The sequence below is a fragment of the Gobio gobio genome (assembly GCF_949357685.1).
Source record: "Gobio gobio genome assembly, chromosome: 4".
In the NCBI taxonomy this organism is placed as follows: Eukaryota; Metazoa; Chordata; class Actinopteri; order Cypriniformes; family Gobionidae; genus Gobio; species Gobio gobio.
The window spans coordinates 22064153-22087407 of record NC_137100.1 but is presented as its reverse complement, the minus strand read 5'-3'; the positions used below and the strand labels follow the sequence as shown (position 1 = coordinate 22087407).

Sequence of the window (23255 nt, the reverse complement as noted above, 5' to 3'; positions counted from 1 at the left end):
TCTCTCTCTCTCTCTCTCTCTCTCTCTGTCTTGATCTCTCTCCTCCTACACCTCTCTCTCTATAATCAAACTTAATCTCGGCTGAATTTCTCTGACGGCACACGTGTCATTCCATCCACCCCAGGAGCAAAATCGCTCATTTTTTGAGCAATAATTAAGATGATCTCTTACAAGCAATGGACAAAAAATGCCTTTCGCATTCAATTTTACATGTTTTTTCATCACAAAGTTCACTACCAAGTGGCAGTGGGAGGGAGAGAAGATCTCTAAAGTGGATTTAAACTAACTTAGACACACTATGACGCTTTAGCCTTTTAATTCTCATCTAATTCCCGTGGCTCATCACAGTGCACAGTGTGTCGGCCTACCCGGCCCCTGGCTCTTTGTTGCGGCTCTCTGCAGGGATGCTGTACGTTTCAACACCGAGCCCTCTATATCCCTCTTAGAAGTACAGGCAATGCTTGTTAATTTAACATAGCGTTTGGTGAGAAGTAAAACATGCAAACTCCATTTAGACCCACAGGAATTGGGATACATAAGTAACTTTCGCTTCAAGGAGCTTGTTTGGTTGTAGCTGTAGTGTAGTGATATCGCGAGAAAAAAGGAATTGTCCGATGCGTGCCTCAGCAGTACATAGCGAGTGTCTCTATACTTAGAGTCCAGCTTTCCATTTTCCGTACTCGCCACATATACAACGTCTCCTAACTTAAAGCTGTGTTCTTTGGCTCGTCCTGTCATGTCTGCGTACTGTTTAATTTTCTCATTGTAGCTTTTATGATGACTTTCAATGTCTTTTGTTTCTCTCTAGTCAGCTATGAGACTAGGCAACTTCGTACGCACAATTTCGTCCAAACATCAGATAAGCTGGTGTCTCATACAGACTGGTTATTGAGAACAACAACACAACAGTAGTAATGTCAAGAATATCTGTCATATCTGTTATATCCAAAAGCACATCCTCCTCATATCTCTACTGTCAGTAACATTTGTGTGCAGAGCAGCTTTTATTCCCAGGCTGATGGAGTCACATCTCTGATATGGCTGAAAAACTCCTTTGACTAAATGCAGCACCAGCGCCGTTAGCCGTTACAGCTGTTAGCTTAGCATAAATATTTTAAAATACTTTTTAATGCTACAGCCTCTGTTATCGTCTGATCTGCTGTTGTTTAAACTTTAAAATTCTTGCCTTGACAACTAACTGAAATAAAAGTTTAAATTGAAGTACTAAAATTACTTAAAAACTAAAGCTGAGAAAAAAATCCTCTATACCCCTCTTAGAAGTACAGGCAATGCTTGTTAATATTATTAGCATTATTTTGGTGAGAAGCAAAACATGACAATTCCATGTAGTCTTGTGGGATTTGAATACAAAACTAACTTCCACTGCAAAAAGCTTGTTTGGTTGTAGCAATGGCAAGAATATCTGTTATCATCTGATCTGCTGTTGCTGAGGAAAATCTGTCATGTGGAATTTGTCTGTCTTCATTGCTAAAGGCTATCAGAGAGTGGCTACGATCCAGATGCAAAAAACGCCATAGTGAAAAATGAATATACTAAAATGTATTTAAAATACATTTATTTTATGCTAAGTATACTACAAATACATTTACATATTGATGTACTTAATATAAATACCCTGAAATTGTACTTTTGGTATACAAAATTGGTATACTTAAAGTCTGCTAAATTGGAACAACTAGTTTTGCACTTGATATACTTTTATTATCCAGAAATAGTGCTGAGGTCCAACGAAAGATATACTGAAATATATTTGATTGTGCTAAAGTGGAACTATTGCACGTATACATTAGGTACACTTTAAATGTCTTACATTTAAAGACTGATATTATACAGAGATCACACTATCCTTACTAATAGTGATATTAAAACACATTTTAGGCTTCATATCAAGAAATGTACATTGTGCAAGAAAGAATTACTCCACATAAAGTTTAATTATAATAATTATATCAGTAAGTCTAAAGCGATATGTCAGTAAATATGTTAATGGATTTGTAGGAAATAAATGTATTTTAAAAACATTTGTTTTTTTCACTAGGGCAGAAAAAGAGAGAGAAACTGCATTTAATCTCACCAGCGGTCAGTCTAATGCGACGTGAGGCCACTTTCAGATGTTTGCTCCTGCCCAGCTCTTCTCCCAGGAGATAATACCAACCCCTGATCTCCTGTCAGCAAAAAATGTGAAAAATACAATTACACACAGAAAGCCATGGGAAGAAAATGCTCTTTCCTTCGCAATGTTTCACAATCGTAATATCTGTTGACTTGTTAATACATCCCTCATAGGGACAGTATTAAAATCAGGCCCTGTGGTTGTCTGCAGCACTCTGTTGTGTATCTGTCTGTGTGTGGGTTTTTGAGACCTTTGTAGCTGTAAACAGCTGATGCCCATTTTACTCTCCTGCTCAGCCAGATGGCATCGTGTTATATAAAACATCCACCGGGCTTGATCTAATTTTTCCCAAAATATCACCCTCGGAGAAAGGATTTACTGTCTTAACACATGAGTATAACACTCTTAAATTTGACAACGGGACATAATGTAAAGGAACAGGGATCTCAGATGGGATATTTCTTGTTTGTTCATGCAGGCGAGCATGCAGAATAGAGTCACTATGCCAGCTTGTTTGCGCTATGCTTCTCTTGGTAATTGTAGGTCATTTTTCAAGCCTCAATGAGCAGTCCCGTCACCGCTTCCCCCACTGTGTAATTAGATGATGGTGTGGTGGAAATACTTTGACAAGTAGAGAATGAATTGAAGAGGAACATTTATTTAGATAAATATAAAATCGTTCCTAAAGCAAGTCAAAACTGAATGGTGTTACAATGAAAGAACATTATAGGTTTTTATTAGGGCTGTCAAATGATTAATCGCAATGTATCGCATCCAAAATAAAAGTTTGTTTTTGTAAAATATATGTGTGTGTACTATGTATAATTACTATGTATAATTTAATACACACGTATATATTTAAGAAATACTTGCATGTATATACTGTATATATATATATATTTATTTATTTATGTAATTTATATTATATATAATATAAATGTAAATATTTTATATATAAATATAAAAATAATTCTTAAATATATACACATGCATGTGGGTGTGTTTATAATTATACACAGAACACACACATATATTATGTAAACACATACTTTTATTTTGGATGTGATTAATCGATTGATCTAGTTTTTATACATTCTGCATTAATTACTTCAAAAGTGACAGTAAAGACATTTATAATGTTACTAAATTAAATATATTCAAGTTGAAAAAAGTTGTTCTGTAACCTCTTATGAATCAATGTTCTGTCATATTAGTCAAACTAAAAATCCAAATCACTTTTAAAGCACTGCAGGGTAAAATCACTATGGGTAAATGTGATATTTGCTGAACATTGTTGATATTTGAAATCAACCTAAAAAAACACACCCCCTTCTTAATTGCTCCGCCTACAAAGCTCACCCTCCATTCCTAACCGCCCTGCTCCGAGTCGGTCTCGAACCCCAATCACTGGCATGCGAGGCGAGTGCACTTACAAGGACGCTAAATGCAATGCAAGAGTGGATATCTATTTATCGTAACAGAAATAATGCTTTGTGAAAAATAAAGCAAAGATGTTGAACGAACGACAAGGAAGCACAAAATAAACACAAACTATTGCAAATATTGCTCCGGAGCAGGTTATGTTCCAGGGTTAGTTTGCTTAAGAGGTATTCAGATGTGTTATATAATTAATATAGTTATATTAATATAACTAAATTTGTTATATAGTTACAGTAGTATAATATACAATATTATCAATTAACTCTAAAGCACTATTATAACAAGGTAATGTTTAAATGTTAATTCAATTCAAATATATTTATTATTTATTTTATTGTCATCTCACACATGGATCTGCATTCAATTAATTAGCATCAAACAAACAATATAATCCTAATTCTCAGTGAATAAAGATTACTTATTAAACGAAGATATTGAAAAAATGATTGCACAATCACCAAATAAGTGGCTATGTGCACTAAGTAGGTTACGTAAATCGGCATTAAACAAAAGAAGAAGAGGAAGTAGAATGGCACGCTTTTTCTTAGCGTCTGTTTCCATGGTGAATCATCGATTCGTAGCTCTGTTGCGAATGTCTTGAGTGTTAACCGTGAACATACTCTGAGTTGTCTGAACTCGCTATTACCCCACCTTTAACAAAGGGATATTCCTCTAACATTGCATTGGAGCAAATGCACACCTTTTTAAGGTGCAAGTTAGAGAAGAAAACTTCATAAAGGCAAATATTACTGCACACTCACTTCAGCATTGTACCTTGACAAAGGCTTGTTGCTGAAATGTCGGGGAAAAAATGAAATGCTGAAGTGAGTGTGCAGTTATGATTTGCCTTTATAACAGGATATTTACCTTAGATGAGGTGATGAGGGAGTGGACACCAAAACTCATACAGCCCAGGAAGTCACTGCGCCTGTAGGCAAAATCACACTCTAAAAAAACAACAACAGGCGGGAATTTTTGAACTCCTGATGACGTCATGATGATATTCATATTAGTTAACCCCACTTAGATCATGTTCATTGCCCTGTGACACTGCTGGTGAAGATAAAATTCATAATAGAACAATTGTACTTATGGTACACATATAACTAGCCTTTATCTACAACTGTATTAATGTAGACAATCAACATGTGAGTGAAAAAGGGTGAAGTCCTACCTGGAAGTTCGATTGCGATTCCACACTGTTAACAACAACCTCTTCTTCTGATCGTCTTCATCCACATCTCTGCAACATAAATACAACACTTCAAAAGCTCATCCATCAATGTCCAGATTCATCCAAAAACACAATGGCCTTCTCCTCAAAAGACTTGAAAAAGACAGCCTTTTTTCAGCTAACAAAAGAGAGCCAGGAGACCCAGCCCTAAAGTCTGTTGAAAAGACTGATTGAGATATAGAGGCAGTCAGGCAAGGTGTTAGAGAGCAAATTATGTTTAACATAAATTATTCTACTATAAGATAAAACAACACTCTTCCACTTCCTCTTTTTAACCACAATATTACAAGTCTGTAGCGAACAATACAATTCTAAAAGGATCACTCACAACATAAACGTCTCGTTGAAAACAGGACTCTTGCAGTCTAGAATGGTCCTGGTCTTCCATCGCTTGCTGTGGTCAACATCTGGAGCAATGCTTATCTGGAATAAATAAACTATTAAGTGCACTAGTTTAACATTGCTAGTGGATATATTCATCATATTCAGAGGGAAAATCAATCAACACTTGATTCAGGAATTGAGTAGACAGCTGCCAACACAACTGATGCTTTCTCATGCCTGAAACCTGCTCAGGCTGACATGAAAACGGGTTCATTTCAAGGGCATTCATCCACAGAGGATTATGTGACAAATAATGACAAAAATAATAGCACATCATCACCAACAGTGACCAGGAAAGTTACTGCTGTCTCACTGCTGAGAGAAAAATGGGTTTAATTTATTTTATGAGGCTGGCAGTCACATGACCTCACATGTCAGTCAAAATACGGCTTGCACAAAAGCCAGATTGCATGTGTCAAAATGCCCACCTTTACATATGAATCACATGGTCTGTATTCTCTTCCCATAAGTCCTCTTGCCTCTAAAACTGTGAAGAAAAAAAGCACAATAGCTTTAATCAAATAATTTTTTCAACTGACCACTAAAATAACACATATCCGATAAAAAAACATATATTTATATATAAAATAAAAAATATATATTAAAAAAATAAAGCACATTGACTGATGTATTTCCTGTCCACAAATTGAGAGAAATTGTGAGTGCAGAGCTGTTGTGTGTGCTGTGTAAACATATGGTTATTGTAGTTCTAGACTAAATGTTAGCATGTATTTAATCATCTTACTTGCATAAAAACAGTATTTCTTAAAATGAATAAAAACAGTGAAATGCAAACCTGCAATAATGAAATATGTTTAATTACAAAAATATATTTTGTTTATTCAATCTCACTTTTTAACCAGTGTCTTTGCAGCTGAACTTTAATGATCCAATTCAAAAATAATAAGCAAAAATGACATCACATTTGTTTTTGTTTTTTAAATGTATTGCTAAAGTAAAAGTGTCGTTGGTCTGTGCTCTGATCAAACAGACAAGCTACTATAGCTCAAATTGCTCAAGAAGTTAATGCTGGTTTTGATAGAAAGGTTTGTTTTTATTTTATTTATTTTGTATTGCTAAAGAAAATGTGTCGAACTTTCTTCTCTTGTGTCCTATTCTTCAATAATCCAGAACAGCTGAAAGTTTTTTTTGAGCTGCGCCCTCAACAGTACAGGCATGAATTTGCACTTCTTTCAGCCTGAGGCTTATTCACTTCACTTTTTGGTGTGAAAAGGCCTTTATATTAGCCAAAAAAAGTTATATTAAAACGCAAGCCCAGCCCAGTTGAGAAAAAGACGTAAAAGTAACATAACACATGCTTTCCATAAAAAGTAACATACGTAACGCAATTACTTTTTTGGGAGTAATGCAATAATGCATTACTTTTAGAAGTATCTTTCTCACTGATTATGAATGCATGAATGAAAGTTTCCTGTATTAAATAAGTTCAAGCATAACCTGAATTAAAACAATTTGATTTGAACGCATGAGAAGCAGTCTTATTTTGAACAAACAAACTGTTAAACTTCAAAAGTACAAAGTACAAAATCTGTTCACAATGATGCTTACTTTGAACATAGAGCCACCCGCTTCCCGGAGTAACAGTCAGTTTGAGTTGACCTGTGGTTTGTGGGGGAAAGAATTATACACAGACACGGCATAATACAACTAATAATAATAACTTTTTGACTTTTACAATAAATTAAATAAATAACCATTCAAAGGTTTGGGGTCAGTAAATTTGATGTTGTTGAAAGAAGACCAAGGCTGCCTTATATATATATATATATATATATATATATATATATATATATATATATATATATATATATATATATATATATATATATATATATATATATATATATATATATATATATATATATATATATATATATATATATATATATATATAGTAATAATATTTCGCAATATTACTGCTTTTACTGTTTCTTTATATATAAAAAAAGTAAAAGCAGTAATATTGGGAAATATTATTACAATATAACCTGGAATTATAAACACTCCTGGAAAAGTCATGAAAAAATCTCGGTAACACTTTACAATAAGGTTTAATTTGTTAACATCAGTTAACTACATTAGTTAACATGAACCAGCAATTAAACATATTTCAAAAGCATTTATTAATCTCAGTTAATGTTAATCTCAACATTTAATACATTATTAAAGTCAAAAAACAAAAGTTGTTTCTGTTAATGGAACTAACATTAACTAATAATGAACTGTTTTATTATTAATGTTAACAAAGATTAATAAGTACTGTAACTAACTAATCTAATCTAACTAACTGTAGTATTGCTAATTGTTAGTTCATATTTTTGCATTAACTAACCTTAACTAATGGAACCTTATTGTAAAGTGTTATCATGAAAACATCCACGCATGTGGACCTGGAAACCTGTCACGGATTCACAGGTGTGATGGAAAGTCCAAATTAGTAGACCATACCATATGATATGAGTAAAAAATCCTGACACAGCAGCTGGTGTTACATACTCTGTTTAACTAATATGTTCCCTGACACACACATATTTCCTCCAGACCTGCAGAAAAGCCTGGTCATCAGATGATTTTCTGCCACAACACTGTGCCATGTGCAGTCAAACAAAACAAAGTCTTTTCAGCTAGATCAGTGGATCTCAAACTGTGATCCGTAAACGATTGGGGGTCCGTGAACGACTTAAAGTGGCCCACAAATTGACTGAATGATTATAAAATATACTGTATTTAGTAAAAAACTTGTAATTGTAATAATATTTCACATTAATACAGTTTTCACTGTATTTTTGATCATATAAATTCAACCTTGGTGAATTTATTCTTTTTAAAAACATAAAAAACCAACACCAAACGTTTGAGCTAACATTCATTCCATTTCATTAGTAAAAACGTTCATGCTAATTTCAATACAATAATAAGCAGTCTTGAAAAATTATGAATCTGTAAAAGTGAGGCAATTGTAGATCGGTATAAACTTACTTTGCACAATATTTAATACGGAAGGTAACTCTTCTTGCATTTTTGAAATGTTATTGAAGCATCTGACATTTTGTCCACACACAAAGCAGCTCAATAAAGACTCACCATGAGTTTGTAAAAGAAACGATGATCTCTGCCACTGTCTTAAACAGCTCAGTCTCACATTCTGTGCATTCTGACTGTCCATGTTGAACAACCTCAGTCTGGCTGATTTTAAAAATGTCCCAAATCGCATGCATCACACATGAATTGTCAGAAATCTAGTAAATTAATTCAGAAGTGATGCCTCACAGCTATTCAAGAGCTTAACTGCCGCTATGCATATGTTGCCACTGGAGGATAAAGGACAGCAGGAGAAAACAAGCATAAATTTCAACCGCCTTTCATTTTGAATAGCTGATAAGACAGAATGAGCTGTGATTGGTCAGAGAGCAGCACTGAACAAGTGAAAGGGGGTGTGTGGAGGGAGGAAGGGAAAGTCCACCTGCTGTCCTAATAATAAACAAAACCTTTGACTGGGGTTGCCCTTCATGCTGATCTAAAATCAGTTGCATCATGGTTTCCCTTAATATATAATTTATATTTATTTGGAACAACAACAAAAAAATAAAAAATGGTATAAAAACTTGGATCTGCTGAGCAATGAGCTCACCATGGATTTTAACTTGAACAACATAGACAAAACATTATATCAATATGTGATAAGTCTGGAAATCATCAAAAGTCTTAATGCACTTTATATAACTCTAGCTATAAAATAAATGTTTCATCCCTGCTATTCCGAAAATTCTGAAAATACATGATTGTTCTTGGAAAACAATAAAAGCAGTCTTAAGGGGAAGCCTTTGTTCTTGTCTGTTAAAGGACTTTAATCTTTGTGAGTCATTTATTGACACAACAGGAAATCACAGTCAAAGCCTCATTAATTCCTGGATGAAACTACCTTTCTCCAGAGGTTACATCTTTATTTCACAGGTTTTACTGTTGAACACAAGGGAAATAAGAATAGCGACTGTGTAATCATGCACTAACTCCATGATGTAGCCATTAAGTGGCTGTGAATAGTATACATCCCTCTGCAAGAGCAAAACCATGTTGAGTGCATAAAGCATTGTAAGCTCTGTTTCATGTCCTCCTTGCATGGGAGAGCCATGGAAAATGCATGCCACTCAACATCCACACAGATAAAAATAACAATAAACAGCTGGTGCAGAGCATGCAGGATTTCAGACAAATTAATTCAGCCATTATCTTATTCCAAAAGCAAAAAAAACTTTTGATCTTTGAGTTGGGATGGTTACATGTATTGTTAACTTTTTTGGACCCAAAATCCCCAACGCTTTGCTGTGGTAATACACTGTAAAAACTAATTAGTTCAGTTTACTTAATTCAATTGTGCAAACTTGTTGCCTTAATTCAATTAAGTAAGCATTACTTAATTGCATTAAGTTGTTGTTAATTAAACCGTTTAAGTTTTGTCAACTTAATCCTGGGATCTGAGGAAGTGTACTCCCAGAGTGCATTGTGGCATGAATAAATTAATTGCTTTTGGCTTTATTTTACTATTTGTCTTTTGTCAGTATAACCCCAATAATGACAGCAAGTAAAATAATAAAGGTCGTATTAATAATAAAAAATAAAAAATAAAACAAATCCTTGTTACCATTGTTGTGTTTTGCATGCTGAATGTTGAAGTCTGTGTGTGACACACTCAAACATGGTCAAATGATATTGTGACAAATATAGAGGGATTATATCGACTCAATTAAAAGGTTATGCCATAAATATTAGCAAAAATAATGTTAAAAGATCATTATTTGACATGAAATATAGTTATGTTATACATCATTAATGGACAAATATTTTTTATATATATATATATATATATATATATATATATATATATATATATATATATATATATATATATATATTTATTACTTCCCTTCTTTTGAAATCATACAACTATGATTTCTTGTTGCATTGCTGCATTAATAGGAAGTTAATTACTATAATATGAATGAAGTTCCAAGTGTCCAACCAAAGGGAACACTAATCACAATTATGGTGAGAGGAAGTGGAGGAAATGAGTGATAAGTCTATAAAAAATTGCCCCACCTCAAAAACACTTTGCCCGCCCGCCCGTCCGCCTGCTTGTTGTTTTGCTTTGGCAAAATGGTACTCAAACCAGTCAAGTAATGTTTACTTGAGTTTTCTAAGTAACGAAGGCATAGCACGCAAATAGTTCAGATTACTTAATTGTTTTAAGTAAGTTCAACAAATTATTGGACATTAAGTAAAGTTTACTAAAAAAGTCTTAGTAAGAACAACTGTTGGATTTTACAGTGTACTGTATATATACAACGATCAGGCATAACATTATGGTGAAGTGAATAGCACTGATGATCTCTTCATCACAGCACCTGTTAGTGGGTGGGATATATTAAGCAGCAAGTGAACATTTTGTCCTCAAAGTTGATGCGTTAGAAGCAGGAAAAATGGGCAAGCGTAAGTATTTGAGCGAGTTTAACAAGGGCCAAATTGTGAAGGCTAGACGACTGGGTCAGAGCATCTCCAAAACTGCAGCTCTTGTGGGGTGTTCCCAGTCTGCAGTGGTCAGTATCTATCAAAAGTGGTCCAAGGAAGGAACAGTGGTGAACCGGTGACAGGGTCATGGGCGGCCGAGGCTCACTGTTGCACGTGGGGAGCGAACGCTGGTCCATGTGGTCCGATCAAACAGACAAGCTACTGTAGCTCAAATTGCTCAAGAAGTTAATGCTGGTTCTAATAGAAAGGTGTCAGAATACACAGTGCATCGCAGTTTGTTGCGTATGGGGCTGCATAGCCGCAGACCAGTCAGGGTGCCCATGCTGATCCCTGTCCACTGTCGAAAGCGCAAACAGTGGGCACGTGAGCATCAGAACTGGACCACGGAGCAATGGAAGAAGGTGTCCTGGTCTGATGAATCACGTTTTCTTTTACATTACGTAGATGATCGGGTGCGTCGCTTACTTGGGGAACACATGGCTGCACTATGGGAAGAAGACAAGCCACCGGATGCAGTGTGATGCTTTGGGCAATGTTCTGCTGGGAAACTTGATTGCCTACAGCCAAATCACAGCTGTGCTGATATAGAGCCATATCGCACGGCTACGAGTGTGATGTTGCATGTATACAACTGTTAGACGGCACAAGTGTGTAAATAAATAAGAAACAACAACAGAGTGTCTTTAAAAAACCTATTTTGTGCAGAACTACTTCCTTCCACCACAGATTCAAATCAGAAGTTGACAGCTGAGCCCAAGCCTCCGTTACTAATTCTAAAACGTCACTTTAGAACTAGCGACAAAGGAACGCTGATTTGCTTCATTGTAGAGTAGAGTTTTATAATAGAGAGAGATCGACTAAGCGAGTGCATTACCTCAATCTAGATGATATTCTTCAGGGCTACGTTTCCCAAAGGCATCGTAAGCCTAAATTGATTGTAGAGACCATTGGTGGCAATTGTTCTATGATCAACTTAGGCTTACGTTGCTTTTGGGAAATGCAGTATTTGTCTTTGCCCTTTTAACAGTTGTGGGGATTTCCCATGAAATCGCTAGTCAATGCATTAATAAGTTAAGTATTATTAGGTGTTGTTTAAAGTAAAAACAACGTCTATGTGTACACTCTTGTTTCAGTCCTTTTCAACATAAAAGTCTTTGCAGCCATCTAATGGAGCAACAATGTAACTTTCAAATTACAATCACAATCACTTCTTCTACACCAAATGTGGCATGTTATTTATATAAAATATTATTCATTGAAAAATAACATTTAAATAAACAATATTAGACATTATTAAGTATAAGAAGTTTGTACAATAGGAAATTAACAAATTAACAAATTAGCAAACAGCCAAAAGTATTCTTATAGTAGCCTACAGGATTTCAGTTAAATAAAAATATAACAGGTTTTTTTAGCTCTGGAACAAATAATAGATTAATAAGACCAAAAATTTCCCATTAGATATATCCCCCAAAATGAATTATACCCATTTAAACACTATCTACATAAGAGTCAGCGGTAAATTCCTGAAGGACTGGCCGAGAAAAAGCTGTTCTTGCCGGGTATATTATGAACGCTGAATGGCCGCTGACGACCTGGAGCTCACATCTCAGAAAATGTGTAAACAAATTGCCAAATAGTCGCTATATTTATATACACCATCAGGAATAACATTATGACCTAATATTCCTAATATTGTGTTGGTCCCCCTTTTGCTGCCAAAACAGCCCTGACCCGTCGAGGCATGGACTACACTAGACCCCTGAAGGTGTGCTGTGGTATCTGGCACCAAGATATTAGCAGCAGATCCTTTATGTCCTGTAAGTTGCGAGGTGGGGCCTCCCTGGATCGGACTTGTTCAGCACATCCCACAGATGCTCGATTGGATTGAGATCTGGGCAATTTGGAGGCCAAGTCAACACTAACGCAGTCAATTTTTGTGCTCCTCAAACCATTCCTGAAACATTTTTGCTTTGTGGCAGGGCACATTATCCTGCTGAAAGAGGACACAGCCACCAGGGAATACGTTTCCATGAAATGGTGTGCATGGTCTGCAACAATGCTTAGGTAGGTGGTACGTGTCAAAAAAACATCCACATGGATGGCAGGACCCAAGGTTTCCCAGGAGAACATTTCCCATAGCATCAAACTGCCTCCAACAGCTTGCCTTCTTCCCATAGTGCATCCTGGTGCCATGTGTTCCCCAGGTAAGCGACGCACATGCACCCAGTCACCCACGTGATGTAAAAGAAGATGTGATTCTGTCATGGTTCATGGATTCGTTGTGTCACTCTCGTGTGTGTGTGTGTGTGTGTTGTGTTGTCATTGGCGGAGCCTAGGATTGATGGCTCTTATCGCACCTGTTGCTGCTGAGTGGCGCACCAGCTGTGGGTGATTATCTCACCCTATTTAGTGTCTCTGTTTCTTCCTTGTCTTTGTCAGAGCGTTGTTGGATGTTCCCTCGTGTGTCTCCCCGTCGTCTGCTGTTTCTCTCCTGAGTCCTGGCTGTCCACAGCCCGCCCGTGCTGCCAAGGGTCCTCGCCTTCTCGAGACTACAAGACTCTGTCTTTACCTGCGATCTTCTGGTCAATAAAGACTGCTTTTTACTTGCTATTGAATCCTGTCTCTTAGTATCCATCACAGAATGCTCTGACCAGGATGGATTCAGCAAGTGCATCAGATATCAACTCCTTTCTGGCCAGCAGCAGTGCCAGAATGGACCAGCAAGAGGCGAATCTGACTGCTACAGGATGGGCAGTTCAGACCTTGGTGGCACGGGTGTCCGAGCTGACCCAACAGATTCAACAGCTCGCCAGTCCCGCAGTGCCCAACCCACCGCCTAGTCCCCCCACGCCACCCACACCCGAGCGACAACCGGAACCACGTCTACCCACGCCAGAGTGTTATGCCGGTGAGAATAATTATTGTAGAGCGTTCTTGACAAAATGTTCCCTGTTCTTTGCTCTACAACCTCAGACTTTCAACACAGAGGCATCTAAGGTGGCGTTCGTTCTAACGCTTCTCTCCGGACGAGCAGCATTGTGGGGGACGGCGGTGTGGGAAAACCAACATCCTTGCTGTTCCTCGTTCCAGATGCTATCGGCGGAGATGAAGCGTGTATTTGACCGAGCGGTGGCAGGAAGAGAAGATGCACGTGAACTCGCTGACCTCCGTCAGGGTAACCGCTCGGTCTCTGACTATTCCATCGAGTTCCGTACACTGGCCGCCGAATGCAGATGGAACGAGGAGGCACAGTGGGACATGTTCCGGTCAAGCGCTTTTGGACTCGGGAGCGGAAGGTAATTTTTTAGACTCTGCTCTAGCGCTCAAGCTTGGCATACCCACCATTCCACTCAAGAACACTATTTCTGTTAACGCACTCAACGGACAAATACTCCCTGACATCACGTTCACCACCGAGCCACTCACACTCATCACTTCTGGCAACCACACCGAACTTATTATTTTTTTTATCCTGGACTCTCCTCTGGCCCCCGTTGTCCTTGGTCACCCCTGGCTAATTCAACATAACCCGAGGGTTGACTGGGGACACAACTCTGTTTCTTCGTGGAGTAACTATCTGCTTGTTCGTCTGTGTCTCGTTCTGTTTTTCAGAGTGAGGTAGTGAATCTGTCTAACGTGCCTCCTGAGTACTTCGACCTGAAGGAAGTGTTCAAGTCCCGTGCTGCTTCTCTTCCTCCGCATCGTCCCTATGACTGTGCCATAGATTTACTCCCAGGTAAGTCTCCACCTAAGGGTAAGCTTTACTCTCTTTCTGTTCCAGAGAGGGAGGCCATGGACAAATATATTTCTGATTCTCTAGCTTCCAAATTCATCCGCCCTTCCTCTTCTCCAGCCGGGGTGGGGTTCTTCTTTGTGGGGAAGAAGGATGGTTCTCTGCGACCTTGCACAGATTACCGAGGGCTGAATAACATCACGGTAAAGAATACCTATCCTTTGCCGTTGATGTGTTCAGCTTTTGAGAGGTTGCAGGGAGTATCCATTTTCACAAAGTTGGACTTACGTAACGCTTATCATTTGGTTCGCATTAGGGAGGGGGATGAATGGAAGACCGCATTTAACACCCCCAGGGGTCATTTTGAATATTTGGTAATGCCATTCGGGCTGTCCAACTACTTTTTCCAGGCACTCGTTAATGATGTGTTGAGAGACATGGTTGACCAGTTCATATATGTCTACCTGAATGACAAATTGATTGTCTCTCCAGGAACATGTTCAACATGTCAGACGAGTGCTTCAGAGGTTGCTAGAGAATGGGCTTTTTGTCAAGGCGGAGAAGTGCGCGTTTCATGCACAGTCTGTTCCTTTTTTAGGGTACATCGTCTCGTCTGAGGGAGTGTGCATGGATCCTGACAAGGTTAAGGCTGTGATGGATTGGCCAAGTCCAGATTCCTGTAAGGCCCTACAGAGGTTTCTGGGGTTTGCCAATTTCTATTGCTGATTTATTCGCAACTTCAGCCAACACCTCTAACTGCCTTGACCTCTCACAGAACGACGTTCAGGTGGTCCGATACAGCTGAGGCTGTATTCGCCAAACTGAAGAGTCGCTTCGTTTCGGCTCCCATCTTAGTTGCCCCTGATCCCACACATCAGTTTGTGGTAGAGGTCGACACATCAGAGGTGGGGGTAGGAGCAGTTCTTTCACAGTGCTCTTCCTCAGATGAAAAGATGCACCCTTGCGCGTTTTTGTCTCATCGTCTTACACCTGCCGAACGTAATTATGACATTGGTAACAGAGTTGTTGGCCGTCAAGTTAGCGTTGGAGGAGTGGCGTCATTGGCTTGAAGGGTCGGGGGTACCTTTTATTGTATGGACGGATCATAAGAACCTTGGATATATTAGATCTGCTTAAAGACTCAACTCCAGGCAGGCTCGGTGGGTACTTTTTTTCGGACGTTTTGATTTTGTTCTCTCGTATGGCCCTGGGTCCAAAAACATCAAACCTGACTCTTTATCTCGTATTTTTGATTCCTCCGAACGCCCGGTTACTTCCGAGTGTATTTTGCCAGAGAAGATAGTTATCTCTATCTTCTACCTGTCAAGGTGGCCTTAGAAGAGGTAACGCCTCCGCCCGGCGACCCATCGAGTCGTTTGTTCATACCGGAGAAGTTAAGATCCGAGGTCCTCCAATGGGGTCATTGTTCCAACATCGCTTGTCATCCAGGAGTAAACCGCACTAGCAGTTTAATAAAGCAACAATTCTGGTGGCCATTAATGGCTCACGACATTTGCAGTTTTGTTTTGGCTTGCTCGGTTTGTGCGGTTGCTAAGACATCAAACTGACCTCCTGATGGGTTACTTCAACCGCTGTCTGTTCCTTCGAGACCCTGGTCCCACATAGCGCAAGATTTTATCACCGCCCTCTAATGGCATGACGGTCGTTTTGATTGTTGTGGACCGATTCTCGTAGGCAGCACATTTACTGTGAAACGTGCCCAAATTACCCTCAGCCAAGGAGACAGCGGTATCTGTTTTAGATCACATCTTTCGGTTACATGGCCTCCCGATGGACGTGGTCTCCGACAGAGGTTCCCAATTTGTGTCCAAATTCTGGCAGGAGTTTTGTAAATTACAAGGAGCGACAGTTAGTCTGTCTTCGGGTTATCATCCCCAAAGCAACGGTCAGACCGAGAGAGCCAACCAGGATCTGGAGAGAGTGTTGCGATGTTTGGTGTCCAAGAATCCTTCATCCTGGAGCCAACAACTTTCTATGGTTGAGTACGCTCATAACTCATCACCAGTGTCATCCACGGGCCTTTCTCCGTTTGAGTGTAGTCTAGGTTACCAGCCACCCATTTTTCCTAGTCTGGATTCCGAAGTCGCGGTCCCCTCCGCTCACGCCTTTATCCAGAGGTGTCATCGCACATGGACCAGAGTCCGTGAGATTCTCCTCCAGGTGGGAGCGCGCACCAAGGCTAAAGCCAATCGCCACCTGTCTAAGCCTCCCGTATACGTTGTGGGTCAAAAAGTGTGGCTTTCTACCAAGAACATTCCGCTCCGCTCCGTATCTAATAAACTTGCTCCCAAATTTATCGGCCCGTTTATTGTCACCAAGATCATTGGTCCGGTGACAGTCCGCCTCAAACTTCCTCTGGCGTACAGGAGAATTCATCCCGCCTTCCATGTATCCAAAATAAAACCTGTTTTTCGTTCCCACCTTAATCCGCCAGTCCCGGTTCCCCCACCGCCGCGACTCGTAGATGGGGAACATAATTATTCGGTAAATCATATTCTGGATTCGAGATGAAGGGGACACGGTTTCCAGTACTTGGTGGACTGGGAAGGTTACTGTCCGGAGGAGAGAAGTTGGGTTCCTGCTAGGGACATTCTGGACCACTCCCTTATTGATGATTACAATCAACAGGTAAGGTCTTCTGTGAGCGTCAAGGGACGCTCCTAGGGGGAGGGGTACTGTCACGGTTCATGGATTTGTTGTGTCACTCTCGTGTGTGTGTGTTGTGCTGTCATGGGCAGAGCCTAGGATTGGTGGCTCTTATCGCACCTGTTGCTGCTGAGTGGCGCACCAGCTGCGGGTGATTATCTCACACTATTTAGTGTCTCTGTTTCTTCCTTGTCTTTGTCAGAGCGTTGTTGGATGTTCCCTTGTGTGTCTCCCCGTCGTCTGCTGTGTTCCTGAGTCCCTGGTTGATCGTGGATCCCTTCCCGGACCTTCCTCGCTGTTTCTCTCCTGAGTCCTGGCTGTCCACAGCCCGCCCGTGCTGCCAAGGGTCCTCGCCTTCTCGAGACAACTAGACTCTGTCTTTACCTGCAATCTTCTGGTCAATAAGACTGCTTTTTACTTGCTATTGAATCCTGTCTCTTAGTATCCATCACAGATTCATCAGACCAGGACACCTTCTTCCATTGCTCTGTGGTCCAGTTCTAATGCTCACGTACCCACTGTTTGCGCTTTCGGAGGTGGACAGGGGTCAGCATGGGCACCCTGACTGGTCTGCGCCTATGCCGCCCCATACGCAACAAACTGCAATGCACTTTGTATTCTGACACCTTTCTATCAGAACCAGCATTAACTTATTGAGCAATTTGAGCTACAGTAGCTCATCTATTTGATCGTACCACACAGGCCAGCCTTCGTTCCCCACGTGCATCAATGAGCCTTGGCGACCACCAGTTCAGTTCACCACTGTTCCTTCCTTGGACTACTTTTGATAGATACTGACCACTGCAGACTGGGAACACCCCACAAGAGCTGCAGTTTTGGAGTTGCTCTGACCCAGTCGTCTAGCCATCACAATTTGGCCCTTGTCAAACTCGCTCAAATCCTTACGCTTGCCCATTTTCCCTGTTTCTAACACATCAACTTTGAGGACAAAATGTTCACTTGCTGTCTGCCTAATATATCCCACCCACTAACAGGAGCCGTGATGAAGAGATAATCAGTGTTTTCCACTTCACCAATCAGTGGTCATAATGTTATACCTGATCAGTGTGTCACATATTTGAGGTCTAAATAACTACATTCTCACCAAAAAAACTCATCTCCCATGACACTCGCTGTGAAAACGCTGCAAGCGGAGTGATAGAAACGGCGAAACGTTAATACTGGCAGAATATCGCATGACTAGAAAAAGCCTCTCAGCCAATCAGATTCGACAACCTGAATGAACTGTTGTATTTAAAACTACAGTAAAAACAGTGATAATGTGAAATATAATTGTAATTTAAAATAGCTGTTTTCTATTTCAAAATTGTAAATTATTTATTCTTGTGATGGCAAAGATTCATTTTTTAGCTGCCATTACTCCAGTCTTCAGTGTCACATGATCCTTCAAAAATAATTCTGATTTGGTGCTCAAGAAAAATGTCTTACTATTTTTAATGTTGAAAACAGTTGTACTGCTTAGTATTTTTGTGGAAAGCATGATACATTTAATTTTCAGGATTCTTTGATAAATTGAAAGTTAAAAAGAACTGCATTTATTTGAAATAGAAATCTTTTGTAACATTATATAAATATATTTACTGTCACTTTTAATCAATTGAATGCATCCTTGAATAAATGTATTTATTTATTTCCCAATCTGGTAACACTTTATAATAACTACACGCTATGAAGCATTAGTTAAGCATTAGTAAATCGTTAATTGATCATTTATAAAGCATTAATAGACATTACTAAGCAGTTTATAAATAACGCTATAAATGCTTTCTTCTTGATTTATAAGCATATCTATACTGAGTTTAATAATTGTATTTTCATACTTTATACAGGGCTCGACATTAAGCCGGTTCACACACTTGTCCATCGGACAAGTGAATCTGTCATTCACTTGTCCGAGTAAAATATTTGCTTGTCCGGATTTTTTTGTAAATATAATCTATTCTGAAGCAATATTCTCACCAGTGTTTAATCAGTTTTGACATATTTAAATATGCCTTTTTGTCATATTTGTACCTTTTTATAAAGGGCATTTTTCCATAATCTTATTAAATGCTTCAGATTTCCTTTTATATTCTTAAATTTGATCTATAAATTAAATTACAATAAGACACTATAGGCTGTTACCAATCAAATTAAATAATTTACACTGAAAAATTACAACTGCATTAAATGATGTTATGAGATTATTTTAAAAAATGTTGTATATACAAATAAGAAATATTGGAAAGATGAAACTAAACCACCAGTAGGTGGCAGCATGTGACCGTCTTAATGAGTGAGTCATTGAGTCGATTCGTTCAAACGGCTGATTCATTCAAGAATTTGGCGGTCGTTTACGAATAGGTCATTGAATCTTTGATTCAACCGATTCATTAAAACGCTGAATCATTCAGTAACGCGCTGTTGCTGTGAGATATGTTATGGTTCTGCTGTGATCTTTGTTTGGAACTATTTTCGCTGCTGAAATAGAACAAAAACAGTCCATATTGCATGTAAAATGTAAGTGACTTAATGTTAATTAATTGTTTATGGAACTGGCGTATGAAATCAGTGTCGTGATGGTATTCAGGAAAACAACACTCTTGTTAGTGTAATGTTGCTTAACTGTATCATATGTTATAAATTTAAAAACTACACAATTTTAACCGTGTATGTTAACTGAGTTTCTTTGTATGAGCGGTGCTCATTTGTTTTCGATTTTCTCCTCGAGAGGCTGCGCGAGCCTCAACAGCACAAACTTGTCAGTTAGTTTTATATTATTATCCACTATCGATCTCCACTTACACTAACTGAATGCAGAATCATTATTGCACTTTGGTGATTCCCTAGTTTTTTTTTGTTTTGACGTTTTAACCAGGATACTTGTCCGTCGGGCAAGTAAAATAGTTTTTCACTTGTCCCTTCAAAAAATCCACTTGTCCCGGACAAGCGGAAAAGCGTTAATGTCGAGCCTTGCTTTATAAATGATACATTTCTCATTTCTAAATGAAGTATTACATTATTTACAAACCAGTTATTTAGGAGTTGTCAGTGGTTAATCAGATAATTTATAAAGTGTAAGTAAAGGGTTAATAAACTTTCTAAATGTACATTTATACATCTTATTATTTAGACATAGTAATAGTTACTCAGTGTGTTAATAAATGCTTTATTAACATGTATTTCCACTGTAATTCATGATTCATTCAGGTAGTTATAAAACATGTATTAGTTGTCAGTTAACTATTTCTGTGAGCTCATCTAAAGTGAGGACTATTTATGCCTCGTAAAGCTTTTACAAAGGAGATATAAAGGCTCAGTTCTCTTCTGCACTGCTGTTCTCTGGTACTGTTTTGACACTGCAAAATATTTTATTATATTATTATTGTTTTATCTAAATTTTATTTGTTGTATTTTGGCACTCCTGTAATCCAGTGTGATCCACTGGTAAATTTTTATTCAGCAATGTTTACACTTTACAGAAATGTATGTTTATATCAGACTGCAGAGGCTTAGTTTCATTTGACTGCAGTTATGTTTTCTGGCGGTCTACAGGAATATTATTTTATATGACATTGAAGAGGTTTAATTTTAATTTTATATGAATAATTTACTAATTGTACAGTCTCCATTTTTGCATTTTGAAATAAATATTTATATGTACTTTATTGCTCCTGTTTTGTGTTTTTTTCCTTTTTTATGTTCAGAAGGGAACTGAGCCTTTAAATCTCCTTTAAAAACTTTACGAGGCATACATAGTCCTCACTTTAGATGAGCTCACAAAAATAGCTAAACTACTAAAACTACTAAATGTTTTGTAACTACCTGAATTAATCATGAATTACAGTAGGAATACATGTTAATAAAGTATTTATTAACACACTGAGCAACTATTACTATACGTCTAAATAATAAGATGTATAAATGTACATTTAGATAGTTAATTAACCCTTTACTTACACTTTATAAATGATCTGATGAACCACTGACAACTCCTAAATAACTGGTTTGTAAATAATGTAATACTTCATTTAGAAATGATAAATTGATCATTTATAAAGTATGAAAATACAATTATTAAACACATTATAGATATGTTATAAATCAAGAATAAAGCATTTATAGCTGTATTTATAAACTGCTTAGTAATGTCTATTAATGCTTTATAAATGATGAATTAACTATTTACTAATGCTTAACTAACAGGGCTCCAGACTGTAACTAAAACGGTCGCGACCAAAAATATTAATTTGCGAGTGATATTTTTGCTGAGATCGCCATTGACGACCAGTCTTGTTGTGTGTTGATGTAATAAAATGAGACGACGCGCAGCAAAGTGACAGAGGAAAAAACCTTGCTGAGTCGGAGCGCCAAAATACGCGTCAGAAACGGATGTCAAAACGGAAAATATCATGCTTTTTCAAAGCCCCCATCTCTATCAAGCAACAACACTGACGGCTGTGCCAGCCGGAGAGAGATAGAAAGCGACAGAGACGTGTCAATGAATGAATATCCAAGTACTCTACTCTACTTGTAAAAGTGCAGGAAGGCTGTGTGGACGCCAACTAATCAGTAACAATTCTCGTTTTTAATTGATACTGATACTTATTCTCAATATATTTTACTCTTATTAAACTTTTCTGTTACTGCCTTAACTTCACAGGAATACGCAAAACGTATCACCGCCCTGCCTGACGGGCTATTTTAAACAGTGAATAAAATTCCTTTCTTGCTTTGCATTGTTGACTCTCTTAACTTGTTGTCTGAAGGAAAAATAAGTTCACGGAAGTTTTTGATCATGCTTATTTGTCCGCAGTGAAGTTTAGCGGATGTATGTGTGTGCATGGATATTTTTGAGTGTGTTTGTGATGAGCGGATAATAACATTGTAAATAATTACGGGTGGATGAGAGATAAATAATTAATGTGTTGATATTATTAAAGACACGGAACTCTCATTTCACTGTAAAACGCAACGAACGTGCGTCACTCTTTCACTTTCAAAACCAGCGTCTATTCAGGGAAAACAAATCAAGGATAAGATATGCTTAGAGCACCTCCTAGTGGACAGTATATATAACGCAAAGGAAAAATCCTACATGAGATATTGCTTAAAAATTTTTACTTTTACCTAAAAAATATACACTAACTTAATAGAAATGATTCTGATAAGAATTGTCCAACATAGTGATTGGAAATATCAACATGTTTAAAACTTTTTTCTTCAGGTTCTAATTTGCCAAATTTACCAAATTAACAAAAGGAAGGAAATAAAGTAAAGTAAAATGTGGGAGCGTTTTAGTGAAGACAAATCAAGTGTTGGGTAGCCTATGTGATGTGTAACAGCTGTGAAGCGCTCTATGTATATGACAATAAATTAATAAAGCCTATAGTGGAGAAAACTGCGAAAATCGCTCTGTGTGTGTGGTGTTGTTCAAATGTTAAGAGGCGCATAGATTTAAGTTGTTTCAGTTCTACACAGGCAAAAAAGACAAAAAAAAATGTTTTACTTAACCTGTTGTCTTAATGAGAAAGAATGGAAGAAGCCAAAAACGAAATTCAGCACCGCCCATATAATTGCACATGAAAAATTAAAATGCGTTTATTCTTTTGTGGCACTTGAAAAAATTATTTGGCGCCTAAGTTTTTCCCTTATAGGAGCCAATGGCTCCTTAATTGATATTTTTGTCTGGAGCCCTGACTAATGCTTCATAGTGTGTAGTTATTATAAAGTGTTCCCCAAAATCTTACTAATTTTGAACGGTAGTGTACACTTATTTTTTATGTTTGTTTTTTTTTTGCCGCAGTAAAGGTCCGTGAACAGACATATAGCATTTGATTTGATTCAAATATATATATATATATTTTTTTTTTTTGTGGCACATCAAAAAGCCATTAATTAAAATTATTATACAATTTTACAGTCTGGATGGGAGTTTCTGAGTCTTGTAAAGAACCCCATGAATAATTTTCTTTGAGCAGAAGGAAACGGAAACTGTTACTTCAAAGAAAGATTGCCTTGGTCTTAGCATTTCAATACTGCCATCTAGAGGCACACAGTGCACAACGTCAGTGAATGTTTAATTATCATCACATCTCCATCAGAATGGTCTG

The 23255-nt window shown here is 37.9% G+C and overlaps 1 protein-coding gene across 1 annotated transcript in view; it reads right to left on the bottom strand.

Moving 5' to 3' along the window:
- Nucleotides 1-2357, bottom strand: part of rgs3b (regulator of G protein signaling 3b) — a 29602-nt gene extending 27245 nt beyond the window's left edge. The window contains exon 1 of the mRNA XM_079816104.1: nucleotides 2096-2357. The gene's annotated coding sequence lies outside the window, so the exon portion shown is untranslated. The remainder of the gene's footprint in view (nucleotides 1-2095) is intronic.
- Between the last annotated feature and the right edge of the window lie 20898 nt (nucleotides 2358-23255).